Source organism: Vicugna pacos, chromosome 25 (assembly GCF_048564905.1).
Source record: "Vicugna pacos chromosome 25, VicPac4, whole genome shotgun sequence".
Classification (NCBI taxonomy): domain Eukaryota; kingdom Metazoa; phylum Chordata; class Mammalia; order Artiodactyla; family Camelidae; genus Vicugna; species Vicugna pacos.
In genome coordinates, this window is record NC_133011.1 from 35,756,639 (window position 1) to 35,775,058 (window position 18,420).

The following is an 18,420-nucleotide window of genomic DNA, read 5'->3' on the forward strand; positions in this document are numbered from 1 at the left end:
GACCACCAACACCCTAGAATGGTTCCTCTATTTCCACTGGACAATGTCACATCCTTCCATAGGCACAAGAGCCTCTACCAGAAAGGAACTTCTTCCATCTTTGTTCCCATCAAACCTGCACACCTGTGGTCATTTCTTCCATACCTCCATCTAAGCAACTGGTCTCCCAGGTCCTGTCCAGTGTTATTTCTCTAAAACATTCTCCACACTAAACAAATGTTTCAGAAAACTGTATCTCATGACCCCAGTGCTCAAAACCCATAATTTCCCCTTTCCTCCACAATAAATGTCACCCCTCATGTTAATATCATGTTAATAAGACAAGACACATTTTGCATAGTAGACTCTGGCCTCGCTAGTCCCACTCACTGGCGGACGAGGATGGAATCTGGCTGGAGTCTGAATGGGTTTGAAAGGAGAGAGAAAAGAAAACTGATACAGTACAGGAATGTTTTGTTACATATTTGAAGAATTTGGGGAAACCAAGCTTGCCTGCTCTATCTCTTATTGACCAAGTATGAGGTCACTTAAAAAAATTAATGTAGAAGCTTGACTGGCTCACCTTACCATGTCTGCTTTTATTTTACATTGCTGCCAGGGGTGATTTTGCACATCTTATCTCTTTAATCCTTATGGGAAATCAATGTGTGAACCTCTGCCTAATCTGGATTGTACAGATAAGAAAACAGAGGTTCTGAGAAATCAAACTTCCAGTACACAGGAAACTTGATCGTGAATCCATGCATAATGAATGCAGGACACATTTTCTTAAGCACTATATTGTTATTGGGAAATTTTGATTGTGACAAAAAGGCCTTAGATGGGAGGCGTTCTGCTTGTTAACAGGACCTTTGTAGGTCAACTTAAGCAAGCAGGGAGGATACTGTAAGGAGAGAGGAGCATCTCTTGGAAACCCAGGAAAGGAAATGCTTTAAAGCCTTAGGAAGGACCTAAACCAGGGACTGAAATGTTATCAGGAAGCCATCAATTCCTCTAAGCATCTGCCTCCCTGCCTCTGCCTCTGCCTCTGTGTCTCTCTCACTCTGTCTCTCACAGCAGGAGGCAGGCGTCTAAAGAGGGTCCTCTGAAGCTTCAATCCCCTGGCTATTCAGTCTAACACTAATCTAGGTACTGCTGTGAAGGGGCTTTGCAGTTATAAGTAAGACTGAAGACCATAAAACAAGGAGACTGTGCTGGATGAGCTGGATGGGCCCAGTCCAATGCCATGAAGCTGGAGTAGGACCAATGTGGCCGTAGGAGAAAGCAAAGGAGAGATGGGGCAGGAGGGGAAGTGAGATCTGACCTATGAGAAGGACTTGACTCACCACTCCTGGCTTTGAGGATGAAAGAAGAAGACCATGAGCCAAGGAACCGAAAGCCACACGCTTTCAAAGCCGAGATCTCTCCATCCTGCTGACAGACAGCAAGAAACGAGGGTCTTCAGTCCTCCATCCGCAAGGAGTGGAATTCTGCCAACCACTTGAATGAATTGAACATGGATTTTCCCCCAGAGCCTCCAGAAAAGAATACACTCCTGCCAACACCTTGATTTTAGCCTAGTCAGCCCTGTGTCAGATCTCTGACCACCGGAACTGTGAGACAACCCTTTGATGCTCTTTTAAGCCACGAAATATGTGGTAATTTGTTACAGCAACAATGGAAAATCAATACACTTTTGTTCTCCTAACACTGCAGCTCTCCTTATGTATGATGCATATAATTTTCTCTTTGCAACCGTTTCCTCTTCTTTTTTTGGCAGGCATGCCACCTTGGCAACCCCAGTTTTGCCTGCAGCCCTGAATTGCGTGAGTCTTTTCATCTAGTCTGGAATCTATGATTAATTAAACCTGTTTCAATATCCCAATTCTGCCGTTGCTAAGAGAGGAAAAAAACACAAATTTCCAGCCTAATCAGTGAATCGTATTCCCCCAGTTCAGGTCACTGATACCCACCCGGTGAAATGGGAAAGTCGTGGAGGATGCTGACGGCTCCTTCCAGGACTTAGAGAGGCAGATTATCTAAGGAGGATGCTTCGAAGAGGATGTAGTGCCAGGGAGGGAGAGAAGTGCCTTTCTAGTAGAGATACTTTGGAGATATAAATGATACGGAACAGATCAAGGTGCTGAGAGAAAGGGATCCGTAAAGGATGAGGATTGTGGCATTTTCTCAGTTCTGCTTAATTAAGTATGCACCGATTTCCTAAGCCCAGGAAAGACCAAGATCAGCAGCAGACCTTCACTGACTTGGATATATGGATTAATTAGATGGTGAGTCTTGTGCACATATATATATATACCTGAATATGCATTATGCATTTATGCTTCCTTTTACTGTTCGTCATTTTTTCCCCATTTTTCTTCCGCCATGTAGGCTCAGCAAAATAAAATGGCAAGTGGCATAATTAAAAGCCCAAGCAGCTGAGATTAAGGTCTGCAAAGATTAGGTCCGGCACAAGTTGTATTTAATGTTAGAGTAGTAACCTGGGGAAATAAAAGTGCACTCATTTGAGAAACTTTATTGACAAAGCAGGAGTAGGAATGCAACAAAAATCAAAATGCAAAAGTGGACCTGGGAAATTGTGTGCTTAAGCGTTCCGTGCAATCCCACTGCACACTGGCTTCATAAATCCAAATGTCTAGCTCTGTTATTTAAAGCTGTAGCCCTCAGTGCGTTCAGTTGACCAGGCAGTGAGTGAGGTGAGCGTGGCTTGTGCCAAATGTGCACAAACCCAGCAAATACTTACGAGCCCATTTTTATTAACTCTTTGCTGTCTGGTGAAACGTCCCCATGCTTCAGAGCCCACCTCCTTTGAAGACCTTCTCAGGCATTCTCCTCTTACCAGGGCACACTGTTTACTGAGCACAAGAGTTAAAGCCCCGTGCAACTCTCATCAATACACCACCACCAAGTATAAGCCTCAATGTTTAGCCCTGAGATAAATAAGACAAATCATAGCACCGAGGGTTTCTCAATCCAATTAATTCAACAAATACTTACCTAATGCTGACTGCCTGTCAGACTGTGCTGCGTGCTGCTGATACATGAGGGTACAGCTCAAATTAAGTGTTTTTCCTCATGGAGCTCTGACATGTCAGATGGAGAAACAAGTCCTGATAGCAGCTCACCCCCACCTCCCCAGAACTGTAATTACGTAAGGTGATGAATGTTAAGTAAATTTATTGTGGTAATCATTTTGCAATTAAAAATGCAGCTGACCCTTTAACAGCGCGAGGGTTTGGGGCACCCACGTGCCGCGCAGGTGAAACGTTGAGTGTAACTTACAGATGGCCTCGGAGTCTGTGGTTCTGCGTGTGTGGGTTCATTCAGCCAGCCATGGGCCAGGTAGTGCTGTAGGACATACTTATTGAAAAGAAATCCACGTGCAGGTGGGCCCAAGAGGGTGAGGATATAGCTCGGTGGTAGAGCGCATGCTTGGCATGGAAAAGGCCCTGGGTTTAATCCTCAGGACCTCCAGATAAATAAATAAATACCTAATTACCTCCCTCACCAAAAAAATAAAAGTTAAAAAACTTAAAAAAAAAATGTGGGCCTGCACAATTCAAACCTGTGCTGTTCAAGGGTCAACCATATATCAAAATATTTTATTGTAAAACTTAAACTTACACAGTATGTCAATTATATCTCAGCAGAACTTTAGAGGGGAGTTTTACAGGGACTAGCGATCAGGGTGCCTGGAGTGGGTCTGAAAGCGTGTAGAATACACATCGTAAATAAAGAATGGGATGGGGCTTTTGTTAGACTAGGCCAAGCTACGGCTTCTCTGCTGTTTTTCTTAAGAAAGAAATTGGCTAAATTCTAAAAACAGATTTTACCACTTTTAATACTATGGAAATTAAATTCAATGAATTGTAAACAAAGAGCAGGTAGTTATCACTTTTGATAAACTTTGATGACCTCTGTCAGTAGATTTAAATTCGCTTGAGCTTGAGACCCAAAGGACAAAAGCCTTCTGAACCACTCTGCCTTAAAATCACAGTCAGTTTTTTCAAGGCTGAACTCATTACCTTCCCTGTCCAATCTACTCTGACACAGATTCTGAGTCTGGTTAACTGTTACATTCAGCATCTTAATGACTAGCACACTTCTCTGTCAGCCAGTGCCCAACAAGGGCCATAGGAGTCATTCTAGATTTCTCCATGTCTCTGATCATCCTTCTCCAAGCCCTGCCCACACTTGCCCTCCAACAAATGAACTTCTATATTCTGTTCCTCTGGCCTTCTATGACAGATTATATTTTGTTCTCAAACATTCACTTTCCCTAGAGGATTGTCAATCACCATTGCCATTGGACGTGGCCATGTGAGTTGTTTTATCCAATGGCTGTGAAAGGATATGACATATACCACACCTGTGCAAAAGCCCTGAGCCCTTAAATGTTTTGGCCACTCTCTCTTTTTTCCTTTCTGCCATAATAATAGATGTGCCATGTAGGATTTGTGCTTCAGTCTGTGCCCAAGGATGAAGCCATGGAGCAAAGCCCCAAATATAGACACCAACATGAGTGATAAGTTATTTTTGTAAGTTGCTGAACATTGAGGTGCTTTGTTACTGAAGTATAGCCTAGAAAAACTGACTAGTGCATCGTAACATCTCGTAATTATAACGGACAGCTCTCCAATCTCACTGTCACAGTCCTCTCGTGGGTCTGTCATCATTCCTTGCTGGATGTTTGGGATATTATTGTAACTACTTATCTCTCTACTCATTCATCTCTCTACTTGCAGTTAATTCTCAATATTGCAAAGATAAAGATCTTCCTGAAATAGAAACCTCATTATCTGAAGCTACTTAAGATTTCACAATCGTCATCATGACAAATTCCAGCTCCTTAAGATTCAAATGAAGTGTCTTTATAGACTACCATGTAATTTCACCATACTGGTCACTAAATATTTTTATTTTTGAGTTCTACAATGTAGCCATATTGAAGAAATTAAAGTCATGGAAAGGCAGCTTACGCATTCCTGTGCCTTCACAAATGTCATTACTTTTTCTTGAAACATCTGTCATATCCTCAACCTCATAGTAAATTCTTATTCATCCCCTAAGAATTTTCTCAACTAAATTTGTCTTTTTCTAGAATTACTGGGCTTCCTTTCCTCAACAAAGATGATGTGTTTCCCCCTCTGTTCCCGAGGTGCTCTGGTGTGTGTATGCATGATGGCGTATTTCACACCACAGAGTCAGTGCTGTTGAAATTTTGTGTCTCTCTAGAGGATGAGAAATTTGAGAAGCACATGTCTGCCTCACTTCTACATGTCAAATGGAAAGTATAGTGCTTAGAACACAGGAAGTCTTTGGTAAAGTAAATATATGAATTTCTGAAATTAAACCATATTTTAAACATTGAAGACCTTGCATTCTGCTTATGTCAAAATTAATCACAAAATTTAGTAGTGGGGCTTTACATCAAACATTTGGGTATCTAACAAAATTTGTATTTTTTTAACATGATTAATTGGATTTGTCTGTGTTCTGTGCGAGGATATTCTTTGTTCCTCATGGCCAGCATTCTCTACCACCTTTGTTCCATGGCTGCAAGACAGAAAAGTTTGTTTGTTTGTTTGTTTGTTTGTTTCCAACTGTGTTGGGCTTCCTTCTGGAGGCGTAGGTAAACTCTGGATGCCAAACACAGACTTACCTCTTCACAAAGCACCCTGACACCATTGATTTAAAGTTAATAAAAATATATAGCCAAGTCTTACTAAAATTCTTATTAACGTCACAATGTTATTCCATGTGCCAGCTGCAAACTAGCAAAAATGAAACCATATATTGGCAATGAGCAAAGGCTGTGATGACTATTATCATATGATGATGGGAGACGTTAAAACAATTGACTCCTTCTAGACTTCAGTGCATATCAGCAGCCTCAAAATAACTACACCAGAAATTCCACGAAAGCAAAGGTTATGTATGGTTTTGGTCACCATTTTTCCTCCATGCTTGGCATCATACCTGGCACATAGTGGAGCTGCAATAGATATTTGGTTAATAAGTCTGCGAATGAATGAATGAACTAGTGAGAGTGGGAGAGATCGCTTCTGGCTCGGGTGGATCGGGGCCAACCTCAGGGAGCAAGGAATGCTGTCTCCAGGTTGTGACAAGTCAAGTCACTAACAGCCCATCAGGACTGGCGGCGTCCTTGTCTGGCAGAGGGACAAGAAGCTCTCCTGGTACTGAAGTGTGCTGAAAAAGAAAAAAACATCTCACCCATAGCAGGGAGGAAAGATCAGTGATTTTTTTCTTTCCAAAGGCTGAATAATGTATCCAATGACCACGCCCTGTTACATCACCTCAAGACGACTGAGAAACGCAGGAGCCGTGCTTTCATTGCAGAACAGCCGGAAGCCGAGTCAGCCTTCTGTTTAGACCTCCTGTTCCTGGAAATTACCATTCACTTATTCTCTGTTACATCTTTTGGACTAATAGCCGATGAACAACCACTGCTTTTTTACAAATTCTGTGTGCTGCTCTGTGAACATCGAGATAATAAATGGTCAAAGTCAGGTAAGCCTGACCTAGAGAAACCGTATCTTATTAGTCTACAAGTTAAGGGTTTCCTGGAGCCGCTCCTGAAACAATGAACCAGCGCCAGCACGTGACAAAGCCCAGAAGCAGTTCATAAGGGAGCCTGTCCTGGGTACACACAGCAAGCATCTCTGGCAAACAGGGGTTAAAAACATAAAGGAAATAAACTTCACCTCCCATTTTCATTGAGATCCTTTGGAACAATTACCCTTAATGGAGGTGGGCAGGAAATTTATACTGTTGGACATTGTCCTTTCCTGAGCTGCTGACATTTGGAAGGTGCTGCTCCGGGTTCTGGGAGGAGACAAGTCAGCACTTGGCATTTCTGCGACTGTCCTGCTCCCGTTAAAAAGGCCTCCTGATCATGAGTTCTGGAAAACTTCCAGTCTTGAGGAGGGAAGCAGCCCTGACACAGAGGGCAGTTTTTCTTGTCAGGTGGGAGAGACAGCCTCTCTGTCACAGCTGAACCCCTCGAGGACGTGCACAGGAAACAGAAGCGGGAGCTGCCCTGACATGTGGCAAACTCCCTGGTGACCCTGGCCCGGTCACTTGCCCTCTGGACTCCCACTGGGTGGAGATGATGCTGGTCACGCATGGCCTTATAGTGATGGAATGAGTCTGCAGACATTTTTCTTCTTCAGTAGCTCTCTACACCAAGGGTAACTACACACTCAAAAGCACCCTCGATTTGTGTGTCATTTCTTGAAAGAGCAAACAGTGTCTCTCACCAGTCAGGTCAATTGTTTTCTAAAACTGGGACACATGGGCAGTTTCTAAAACTGGGACACAGGGACGGAGTGAGGGCTGGTGCCTCCAGAGGTTGGGTGGCCGAGCTCAGGGACACATGGCGTTAACTGCAAGATGGAGTGATCAGGAAGTGTCTTCAGACACCTTGACCACAGTCTGACAAGACCTAACCCCAGAACTGAAAGGCGATATGTTTTTGTTGTTTTAAGTCACTGTGTTTGTGACTATCTGTGACAGTCGCCGTGGGAAACCAATACACCCTTTCTTGGTGAAAGCTCCATATTCTGAAAGAAAAAAGAGCACATGCAGTGTGCAGTGCCCCCCAATTTACAGGATAGTTTCACAGACACTCTTAGATTTGATGTTCACCCCACTGCAAGGTGAGGGTTTACAGCTGCCACACACATTTGGAAAAGGAGAGCATTGATATTCAGAGACTCGTGGCAGCTTCAGATTGTCCAGCATGTAGATGCTGGAGGGAGCCCTGGAGTGTAGCTTACGCCACCACAGGGAAGCCATCGGTGCCCCGTGCACCAAGCAGAACCTCACCCATTTCGCTATGGATAAAGAAGAGTGGGTGGAGATGTGGAGCATCTGTCCTGGGTGCTGAAAGACGATATGGAAGGAAGACCTGCCTGCTGACGGGTAACTGACAGGGTGGTCCCCCTGCAGGCCACCGAGGGTGGCTACTTTCGTTCTCCCAATTTTCCAAAAGTTCACCATCAGGGTTGGCACCCTGAAGGGGCTTAGAGGACTGAAACTTCAAGACTGCAGGAGAGCTGCAAACTTCTCTCTGAAATAGCATCCTGTTTGTGTCCTCACCTCAGGGCCCCGGAGGCCAGAATGCACATGCCCCCCGCACCCCATCCTTTTTTCTTCCTTCAAATCAGGCAAATGGTAGGAGCATGTGACTCAACTTCAGCGTCCACTTAACTTAATTGAACGGAATGTGATTTCTGCAAAGCACAGGTGGCGATGGAGACGGCATCATGCGGTTTATTATCTGATTTGAGGTGGCAGCGTCCAAATGAGCTGCTTGCTGAGCACATACTAATGAGCTGAGACTGGGGAGAGGTGCCCAGGCTGAGAGGCAGAGGGTGCGGGGCTCTCATCGGCAAACATGGGCTGCAAATGAGCTGGACGCTTGGAACAAGCCATCCTGCTCAGTGCCCTCAACACTCCAGGGCAGAGGGAGTATTTCCCTGGATAAGAGATGAGGAGCTGGAATTCAGAGACCTTGCATACATCCCCCAAAGTCACACAGCAAGGGCCAAGAGTCTTGTAGGAATTCCCAGCCCAGCTCTCTCCCCTAGAACATTCCTCCTTTTCTGAGAACTCCTTCAGGTCTGGGGGAGGCGAGCGGTTGCAGGGAATGAGAGATTCAGCCTTGTTCTCGAGTGGTAGGTCCTGTAGAAGAGGGAACACTGGCAACCAACCTGACCCCGGCAGCACATCGTCTCTACAACCACTGGGTCTACAGCTCTGTCCTTTCATGATGCAGAAACTCCAGCAAGTTACTTACCCTTCCTGGGCCTGTCTTCTCATCTCTGTGCTAGGAATATAAACAGTGTCTTTCTTACAAGCCTGTGGTAAGGCTTCAATAAAATAAAGATGTAAAAGTTTAGCCCAGTGTGGAATACACAGTAAGTGCTTGAACATTGTTTGCAGAACTGGTGACTATAATGCTGTTGTCCTCTGTCCTTGTTAGAAAGGCGTCACTGGGCTGGGAGGACTAGGGCAGTGGGATAGGCTCATCTTGTTTTCAATGAATTTTTACTCTTTTTGAGAAAACTGATTCCAAAGAAAAGGTGTTTAATTAGAGTCTCAAGAGCCATGAGCTGCTGTGGAGGTTCCTCAGTGAGCCCCCTGCAGGAGTAAGGAATTAAGGGTACAAGGAGGTGGTGAGCAAGTACAATTTGGGGCACCCCCCCACTGCTACTGTAAAATTCATCTATTTTCTTAAAAATTGACATTTCCCATAAAAATGCATCTGATTACAAGCAGAAGTGAGTTCACTGGTTAGCCTCTCTGACCTGAAGCAGGTCTGTCAGAAGCACAGGTGACAACCTGGACTTGTGATTGGCATCTGAATGCGGGGGGACAGTCTTGTAGGACTGAGCCCTTAACCTGTGGGAATCTGGGGCTCTCTCCTGGGAGACAGTGTCAGAAGCAAGTTGAATTGTGTGTCACCCTACTGGTGCCCAAAATTGCTTAGTGATTTGGAAATCCCTCAACTCCCCACCCACACTGGAATTGGGTCTAGAACCTTTAGCATCTTTCCCCCTCATCACTGCCCTAAGAAACAAAAGTGGGCGTGATACATCTAAAGGTCTAAGTTGCTACTTCTCACCTTAGGGAGTAAGTCTGGAACCTATGCATTTTTAAATCTTTAAGGATTAAAATTTGACCACCAAGTGAAGATTGCTTTAGTCAGCTGCACAGAAAGAGCTGCTCAGATAGAATTCCAAATACCTGCAAAAGGATGAGATTAGCGGTGTTAGAAAGTCAATGATTTTCTTTAGAATCCTTTATCGTGAAGTTTGGTATTATATATGTTATAGTTTAAACTAAACTGTAGAAGTTATTTCTTGTCTTAATCATAAATACACTCCACAGATGGCAACTGGGGGTTTCAATTATCTGCAACCCTGGTCAACACCAGTTTTGCTAATTAACATAATGAATGTTAGAAATAAATTATTGACGGTGAAATTATGGATTTAGAAATAGCATGTGAAACTTTAGAAATAGGCTGTTGATGTCATAAACAGTATTCAAGAAATATGGACTAGCTAGAAACTTTCAGTGTAATTTCCAAAAAAGCATGGGGAGGGCGTACAGGCTTAGAAGTGCTTCTCTGTTGAGTACTTCTTGGACTGGCATTCTAGCCACAGTTTAGCAGAAGGTCCTGGGACCTTGGATTCTGAGGGTTCTATTTGTTGACAATAATTAATTCTAACTGAATTCTCTAGAGAACTACTGTGTTTTTCAAGAAAGGATTTTATATGCAAGGCGCTACCAGAGCACCTGAGGAAACAGAGTCGGGATATTGTCAAGCTATACGACTGTTTTTGCATGTGCGTAATAGTGTTAGCTTGCATTAAAATTTTTCTGTGTCAATCCTTGTGTGCATTCAGCATTGTACTGGACACTTGGACAAGAAATCACTAAGCAATAATGCCCCCACTTCACGAAGCTCGCTGTCTGCTAAGCAAGAAACACTGATTGGTGCATTAACTGAGATAAAATTTGCACTCGTGACAAGGAAGGGAACTTTTTGAAAGAGAAGGACCCAGTCCACCTTTGACACCTATGGTCCTCATTCTGAACCACTTCTCTCCCCTCCCTTGCACCGTATTTCGTCCTCTTCTCCATCCCCCTGATTTTGATTGGACGTTAGCTAAGGCTCCACTGGCTTCTCCTTGGTTATGTTGTCTCCAGGTCCCCAGCCTGGGCACCACACCCTCACACCCTCCTCTTGTAGAGCTGATGGACATATTGAGATCTGCAGGCTGGCTTAGAAAGGCAGATAGGATGGTAATCATCAGAATAGAGCAATTCAACCATGACTGAGAAATCAGCTTCACCATGTTGGACTCAGGAGAGCAAAGTTGAATAGCTCGGACTTTTTATACGATGGCCATGTAGTGGGAGAAATGATGATATGGTGACAAACAGCACTAGTAAGGAGAGAATGGCGCACAGACACCCACAATACAGAGTGACACGTTCTGTGTGTATTGTTTCTAAAAGGCCATGAGCCCCCGTCATGCTGAGCATCTGAGCCAGCTCCTTGGCTAGCTGAATTTGGAAGGACTGGTGGGGTTTCAACAAGAACAGATTTGGGAAAAAGCATTGCTTTTTTTTTTTAATAAGTCTAGTCAGTTTACAATGTTGTGTTAGTTTCTGGTGTACAGCGTAGTGGTTCAGTTATACATATATGTATATATTCCTTTTTATATTCTTTTTCATTATAAGTTATTACAAGGTATGAATACAGTTCCCTGTGCTGTACAGTAGGACCTTGTTTATCTATTTTATATATAGTAGTTAGTATCTGCAAATCCTGAACTCCCAATTTATCCCTCCACACCCCTCTTTCACCCCCAATAACCATGTCTGTGAGTCTCCTTCTGTTTTGTAAGTGAGTTCATTTGTGTTATTTTTTTAGATTGCACATATGAGTGATATCATATGATATTTTTCTTTCTCTTTCTGGCTTACTTCACTTAGTATGACAATCTCCATGCCAATCCATGTTGCTGCAAATGGCATTATTTCATTCCTTTTTATGGCTGAGCAGTATTCCAGTGTGTTTGTGTGTATGTGTGTGTATTACATCTTCTTTAATTGTTTTATAAAGTGGGAAGCATGTGTCCCACCTCCAAGTGCTTCCTTCAGGGCCTCAGTGAAACTTACCATCACAGTGGGTGCTTTCAAGCCTCTGCCCAATTCCATCAACACTTTGCTTCATTTCTTTTTGGCCAGGAGCCAATTTCCACATTTTCATTTTTCACATGTGTGGAGAGCTCATGACTAATTCTAGTAATTAAGCCAAAAGGAAAGGCATGGTGAGGGAACCACTTCTTCCAATCCATCCATCTTGGTTACCCCATTCAGTAACTGACTAAGTTAAATCTCAGACTCATCAGGGATGTGTTGGAGGTGGAAAGAAAATTGAAAATGTCTTTCCACTACATTAAGGAAACGATCATTTTCAAAATGAATCTCTTTATGAGAGGTAATCAGAATTAGATAAGGATGGAGAGCAAATGCCTGCAACATTTAGATGGTTGCGATATTAAGGGTGATTAATTATCGTCTTAAAATATCACAAGCGATGCTTGCCTCATCTGTTTGCCTGAATTGACCTCTTCCACCCCCATTATGCTTCTCCTCAGTTGAAATGAGTTTTTAAATGGGCCTTGCACAAACTGGTGCCCCACACATGTGACGATGACGAATGGGACAGAGTGGATGGCGGTGCTCCTGGTCTGTTGATTTCCTGTCACCATGGAAAAGAAAGATCATGGGCACTCGAGTCAGACAGACCTGAATTAAAAACCTTGACACTCCCTTCTCTTTGCCTCATTTTTCTGAGTTGTTGTAACAATTATTTCATTTGGTTGTTGTAGGGACTCAATGAGAAAATAAATACATCAGGAAGATTTTTTTTTTTTAATTACAGTGCCTTACATGCAACGGGAGCTCAGCAAGTGTTTGTTCCCACCTCCTTGTTTACACAAATTGATTTCCTTTTAGAAACAAAAACAATGAAGATTTGAGAAATGGGGGGACCATTTTATGTCCTCAAATAGTTGAAAATAAGCATCCAAAGAAAGATTGGAACTCTTATGTAGGGTCCCATTGATCATGAGAAATAGTGGGAGAAAGTCACGGTAAGTGTTTACACTCTTTGCAGAGGTCACGAGAGTCGGTTCCCAACAGCGGTTCAACGCCAGGGAGTAAAAGAATATGTTAACTGGGTGCTTCTCATGGAAGGCTTCATAATCCTGGCAAGTGCTTAATCCTGGCAAGTGCTTAACCCTGACAACAGCCTTAAGCTACAGGCACCATTGCAAAGAAGGAGGAAGAGAAATGGCCTTGACTGGGTGCCAACAGTCAACAGGCCCATCAGCCCCAAGAAACAGGTCTCCTCTGCTCTTCTCCACTTTCGATGCGCGGGAAAAAAGGGAAGCAACTCAATGATGATAAAGACATAGAAAATAACAAACGGGACCCAGAGCCTTAAAACACAGTATTTACACAAGAATGAAATGATCAGCAAAATTCAACCCAGCCGTCATCGCCATATCTATTAATGACTACCAAAATAGCAGCAATCAAAACTCTCGACCAACCCAAGACAGTACCGATGACATACTGCAGAGCAAAATTATGAGAATCCTAATTATCTCTGATTGTGTATGCACAGTAGGAAGTTTGCAATATCTCACACAAAGCATTGCATGGCAACTCCAATTTTTTTGTTGTTGTTGTTAGAATACTAAATTAGAGTCCTCAGGAAATTCTAGTTATGCAGTAATTGTAGTTGAAAAGTATTGGTCACCTTTAAAACTAACTTTGGAGGTTGATTAAAAAATTGGCCATAAGCATGTTAAAGTATCAGTTCCTGGAACAGAGAGTTTTCTGCTTATAAGGGGCACAGGTAAGGCAGGCATTTATTTGGGTTTTTTTGCAGTGCACAGAAGGATCTTATGGTCTATTAGTAGATGTTTATGACCTCGTTTATGCTCTTACTGGTGAAATCATGGTTTTAGAGCAAACACAGTGTGCGTTTTTATCATACCCTTCCTTATCTGATCTGATCTCACTTAGACAGGACTGGATTTCAGCTGGAACTCTCAGACCTGTTTTCAGATTGAGTACTGACCACATAGTTTCTTAACAGCTATATCCTAAAGTCACTTCAGCTTAGTCACAACCAGCTCCATCATTCATTATGCTTGCTCTTTCTGGGAACAGACTGTAGGTCAGGTTCCAATACTAATCTAAGCTACGTGACCTTATACTAGCTCCTTAATCTCTCTACCTCAGCATTCATCTGTAAGATGAGGAAAATGGAGGTGACACCCAGTTCACAGTGTTCCTGTGAGGATTAAATGACCTCCCACACAGATGGATGAGAAGGTGGCTTCTAAGCTGGTGTTTGTGGGATGGACGTGATTTCTGCAGGTGGAGGAAGGAATGAACAGAACATTCCAGCAGCAAAGAAAAGGTAGAAAGACATGGAGATGCCTATGGGAAATGTAGGTCACAATTTCATGAGATGAGCAGGGGGTGAGAGAAGACAAAAATCTGTACAAAATTAAACGCTATGTGATGTTAAATGACACTCATGTTTGGTTGGGTCACATGTTTTAAGGGACATTCACAACTATTTAAGTAGAACTCAGGGAACAATTCATTCTTCTCAAGTTGGCAAGCAGGCATTATTTCAAACAAAGACAAAAACAAGCCTTGGAGAGGTGAATTAACTTGCCCAAGGTAAAAAAGAAAAAAAAAAAAAGCTCATCAGTAATGATTCAAACATCAATTATGTTTAGATCCCAAATAACTGCTCATTCTACCATGCCAATGTGAGCTGTGTGGTTTGAATAAAGGAAAAAAATAAGTGATAATAAGGAGATGACATAATATAATGGTTTTAAAATAATAAGCAAGGTTTTAACCTAAATTTAGACAGTGGGACAGGGACTACAAGTTTCTCTCTAATAGTTACTTGTTTAATTGTTTTTCATTACTAGACTTTAAGTCAAATGCAAGCCACAAGCAAGCCTGCTTTTTCCATTGGGCTCCCAGCATATAGTACGTATTCCATAAATGTATTATAATTAATTAATTAATTGCTTAATTAATAACAGAATAGATGGTCCAGTGTAAGTACTAAATAAATGAATGTTTAATTACACTGAATTGATAACTTTATTTAAATTCGTGGGGAGGTAGGGTATGAGGTAAACGTGGATCTTAAAGGTAGATGAATGTTACTGAATATATTCTATAGAAAAGACACCCAATTGAACAGCATCTCTTCATCTTTTCTGACTTGAAATTAATGAGAACTGCAATTAATGAGGACTATGTAAAAGGTAAAAGTTTGAATCTGATATTCAGGCTTCCAAATATTTGCATGAAAGTCTCCACACAAAAAGGATCCGGATATAAACAGAGATCACAGACTTCAAACATACAGGAGAGAACACTGAAACTCTAGCCAGGAGATCTGGACTTCAACATTCTTTGTTTCTAAAGCTTCAGCAACGTATGTCATCTCTCTAGTTTTCGTTCACCCCCTCAATCACTTATTAGGTGTACAATTATTGAGTATACAGCTACCACATACCAGGCATTGGGCTAGGAAAATACCAATTTGGATAAATCAGTTTTATAATATTAACACATAATTTGCAAAAACTGCATTTTCAAGCATTTTCAAGATAGTCACAGCATGTCTATAAATTTATTGTTAATCTATTATCTGTACTTCATTAAGGAGAGAACAGAGTCAAAGACCAAAAGGCTTTCCCGTTATCATGTTGTTGATTTCACGTCAGGGGTAAGGCTTGAATGCAAGTCTCATGAGGAACAACTCTGTTGTTTTTGGATGCTTTTGTGGATGCTTTCCAAAACCTTTTGTTGATATCTCATGTTATCTAACCACTTTTTTCATCATTTATTCTTCCTTCCCCCTCCCTTCTTCCCTCCCCGTTCCTCCTTCCCTTTTTTCCTCCCTCCTTCCCTTCCTTCCTCCCTCCTCTTCTAGAATATTAATTGAGCACCTACTTTATTCCAGGACCTCTGATAGATATCCATCATGACTCAATGACTCAATGATTGTTGAGAATTAATGGGAATTCTGCCGGCCATCGATTGTATACATTCAAAAGAATATAAATTCAGAAAAAGTTAGAAAGCCATCCATCTCTCAGAATATTAAAAAAATAGAGAATATAAAGCAGCCGTTTGGGGGCAAAAAGTAATGATTTAAAAATGCTTTCATTCAAAATGTTGCTGCATAATAGAAGACGCTCCTGGGGAAACAGCTTGTACCGTATCGCATTCCATTTGAAAATAATGAGTGGTGATATGAAAGGTCCTGCGTTTTTACTTTGCTACATGAGAAAAAATAGCAGGCGAGTGTGAAAAGGCAACATCAGGTCTCTGTTAGTTTTTTTTTTCTTTTGCCAAAACTTTTTTGTCAACTTTATTTGGTTTTGTTTTCCTGCTCACAAATAATATTACACATAAGGTTTTAGAAATTAAGAGAAAATCAAAAAAGTACAAAGAAAGGGTCCAGTTTTTCAATGATGATCTGGAAACAGCAGGACAGAGGGGCGAGAACCAGAGTCACTCGCTCTCCTTGGAAACATGGCACGTACAGGTGGAAATCTGTCACTCAGGGCACCCCTTACTCAGAGATCTTCCCTGGGGCGTCAGAGTCTGTACCCAGCTGGATGTCACTGAGGCTCTGGCCTGAATCCTAGAGGTCACACTAAACTTTACAAATCAGTTTACCAAGGAGACCGTCTTTGAATACAAGCCCTGTTGTCTGTTTCTATAACCCACTTCTTTTTCCCCTGAGAATGACGTTCCCCACACTTCACGGTAGTTGCTTACAACCTGGCCAGACTGTAACCTTCACGAGGATGGGATTCTCAGTGCTGTCTCCCCAGCTCATAGCAGTCTGGCACATTCTAAGAGCCCAGAAAATACCTGCAAAATGTGGACTATTAGGTGCATATAACCTCTCTGAAACTCTGATTCAAATTTAATATCAAATAAGGGCGTTGGTTCCAGTTGAATAGGAATGTTTCTTCCTACACCCATTTGAATATATTCATAATTTTATGAAATTGTACAGCCTCCAAAAACGTTTATTAAATTAAATTGAATGTGTGAGGTTACCCATCTGTGTTAGTTCCCTCGGCGGCCATGATGGAGTGCCACAAACCAGGTGGCTTAAAACAGCAGAGTTTATTCTGCCACAGATCTGGAAGCCATGCTGATATCAGGGTATCAGCCAGTTTGGTTTTTACTGGAGGCTCTGAGGGAGAGTCTGTTCCATGCTTCTCTTCTAGCCGCTGGTGGTTGCTGGCAATCTTTGTCATTCCTTGGTTTGCAGGTGTATTAGCCCAGTCTGTGCCTCTGTCTTCACATGGATCCTGTCCGTTTCCTCTGTGTCCAAGTTCCCCTCTTATAAGGACGCCAGTCATAGTATGAAACCCTACCCTAATCCAGTATGAACTTTCTTAACTTAATTATATCAGCAAGGGCCTTATTTTCAAGTAAAGTCCCATTCACGGATACCAGGGGTTAGGACTTCAACACACTTTTTTCTGGGGGGGGGGAGAGGGTGTTGTGGTGCAATTCAACCCTTGACATCATCCTTTTAAATGGCTCCAGAATGGCATGGTGCAAACTTTCCTAATGGAAGACGACTGTTAAAAGATGTGTCTTTTGTTTTTTTAATCCTCTTGAATGAAAATCCCATCTCAGTCTCCTTGCCCCATGCTAACATTTTGCACAGCTGGTCTTCATTAAACATTCATCTCCTAAAAATAGCTCAAGAATTCTATTTGTGGAGGGAGCCTCTCCTGGGACCATAGTTAGAAATGCCAGTCTCTCTTCCCTGCCCTGATGAGTTGGATGCCCCCCCGGGATGAGGCTCCCTAGACCATCAGGATGGTGGAGCCCAGGGAAGGCATTCCAGCTGCAGGCAGTGGTGGAGGCAGCTGTCAAAAGGATCCCACGTGGCAGTTGGTCCCATTTCTCTCCTTTATTATCATTAGACCCGAATCTGGTTAACTGGGAGTCCCACGAAGGCATTCTTTATTAGATGCATACATAGCTCTTTATTATGCAAATAAGCACTGTGGACATTGTTTGTTTCTGTTTCAGCTAAATTAAAGAATATTTTGGCAGGAGTTGCGTTCTCCCAGCAGTCCTATGCTGTTGATTAATCGCACATAACGGGCAGGCAGCGTGTGGGGTAAGACAGTTTCACACTGATCATCACCCATTATTTAAGATCATTTTGACGCATTGCCTTATTTTATGATTAGGTCCTTGGGGGTGGGAGGAGAAGAGAGAGAAGCAGAAAGAGAAGAGAAAGGAAGGGGTTACAGAGAAGGAAGAGAAGAGGAGACAGCAGGGAGGGAGACAGAAAAATAATGCAACGTTAAAAGCATAGGGAGAAATAAGGCGGATGTTACATGAACGTGGGGGAATTTGGAAGCCAGATGGTTCCCTCATACAATCGTCCAACAAACAGCACCACCCTGTGGAGTGCAGGTCTGTAAAGTCGGGAACAAATGCGTAGATCTGCTGGCGGAGACAAACGAAGACAAGGTGCAGGAAAGGAGACTCTATCTGAGGACGCAAAGTTCAGGGGAAGGTTCCCAGCACAGGAGACATCTGAGACACATTCTGCAGGACAGGAAAGAGTCCGCCTCCTCGCTGGCTAAGGAGAGCTCCCTCGCAGTCACGTTTACCATGTCGGGCACTAGGCTCGGGGCGTCTGTGCCCGGTCCCTTCCTCACAAACAGCGGTTCGAGTTTGGGATCATCATCCCCAGACGAGACACAGAGAGTTTAAGTA

The 18,420-nt window shown here is 42.7% G+C and overlaps 1 long non-coding RNA gene across 1 annotated transcript in view; it reads left to right on the forward strand.

Moving 5' to 3' along the window:
• Nucleotides 1-18,420, forward strand: part of LOC140689176 (uncharacterized) — a 93,881-nt gene that overhangs the window by 9,273 nt on the left and 66,188 nt on the right. The window lies entirely within an intron of this gene.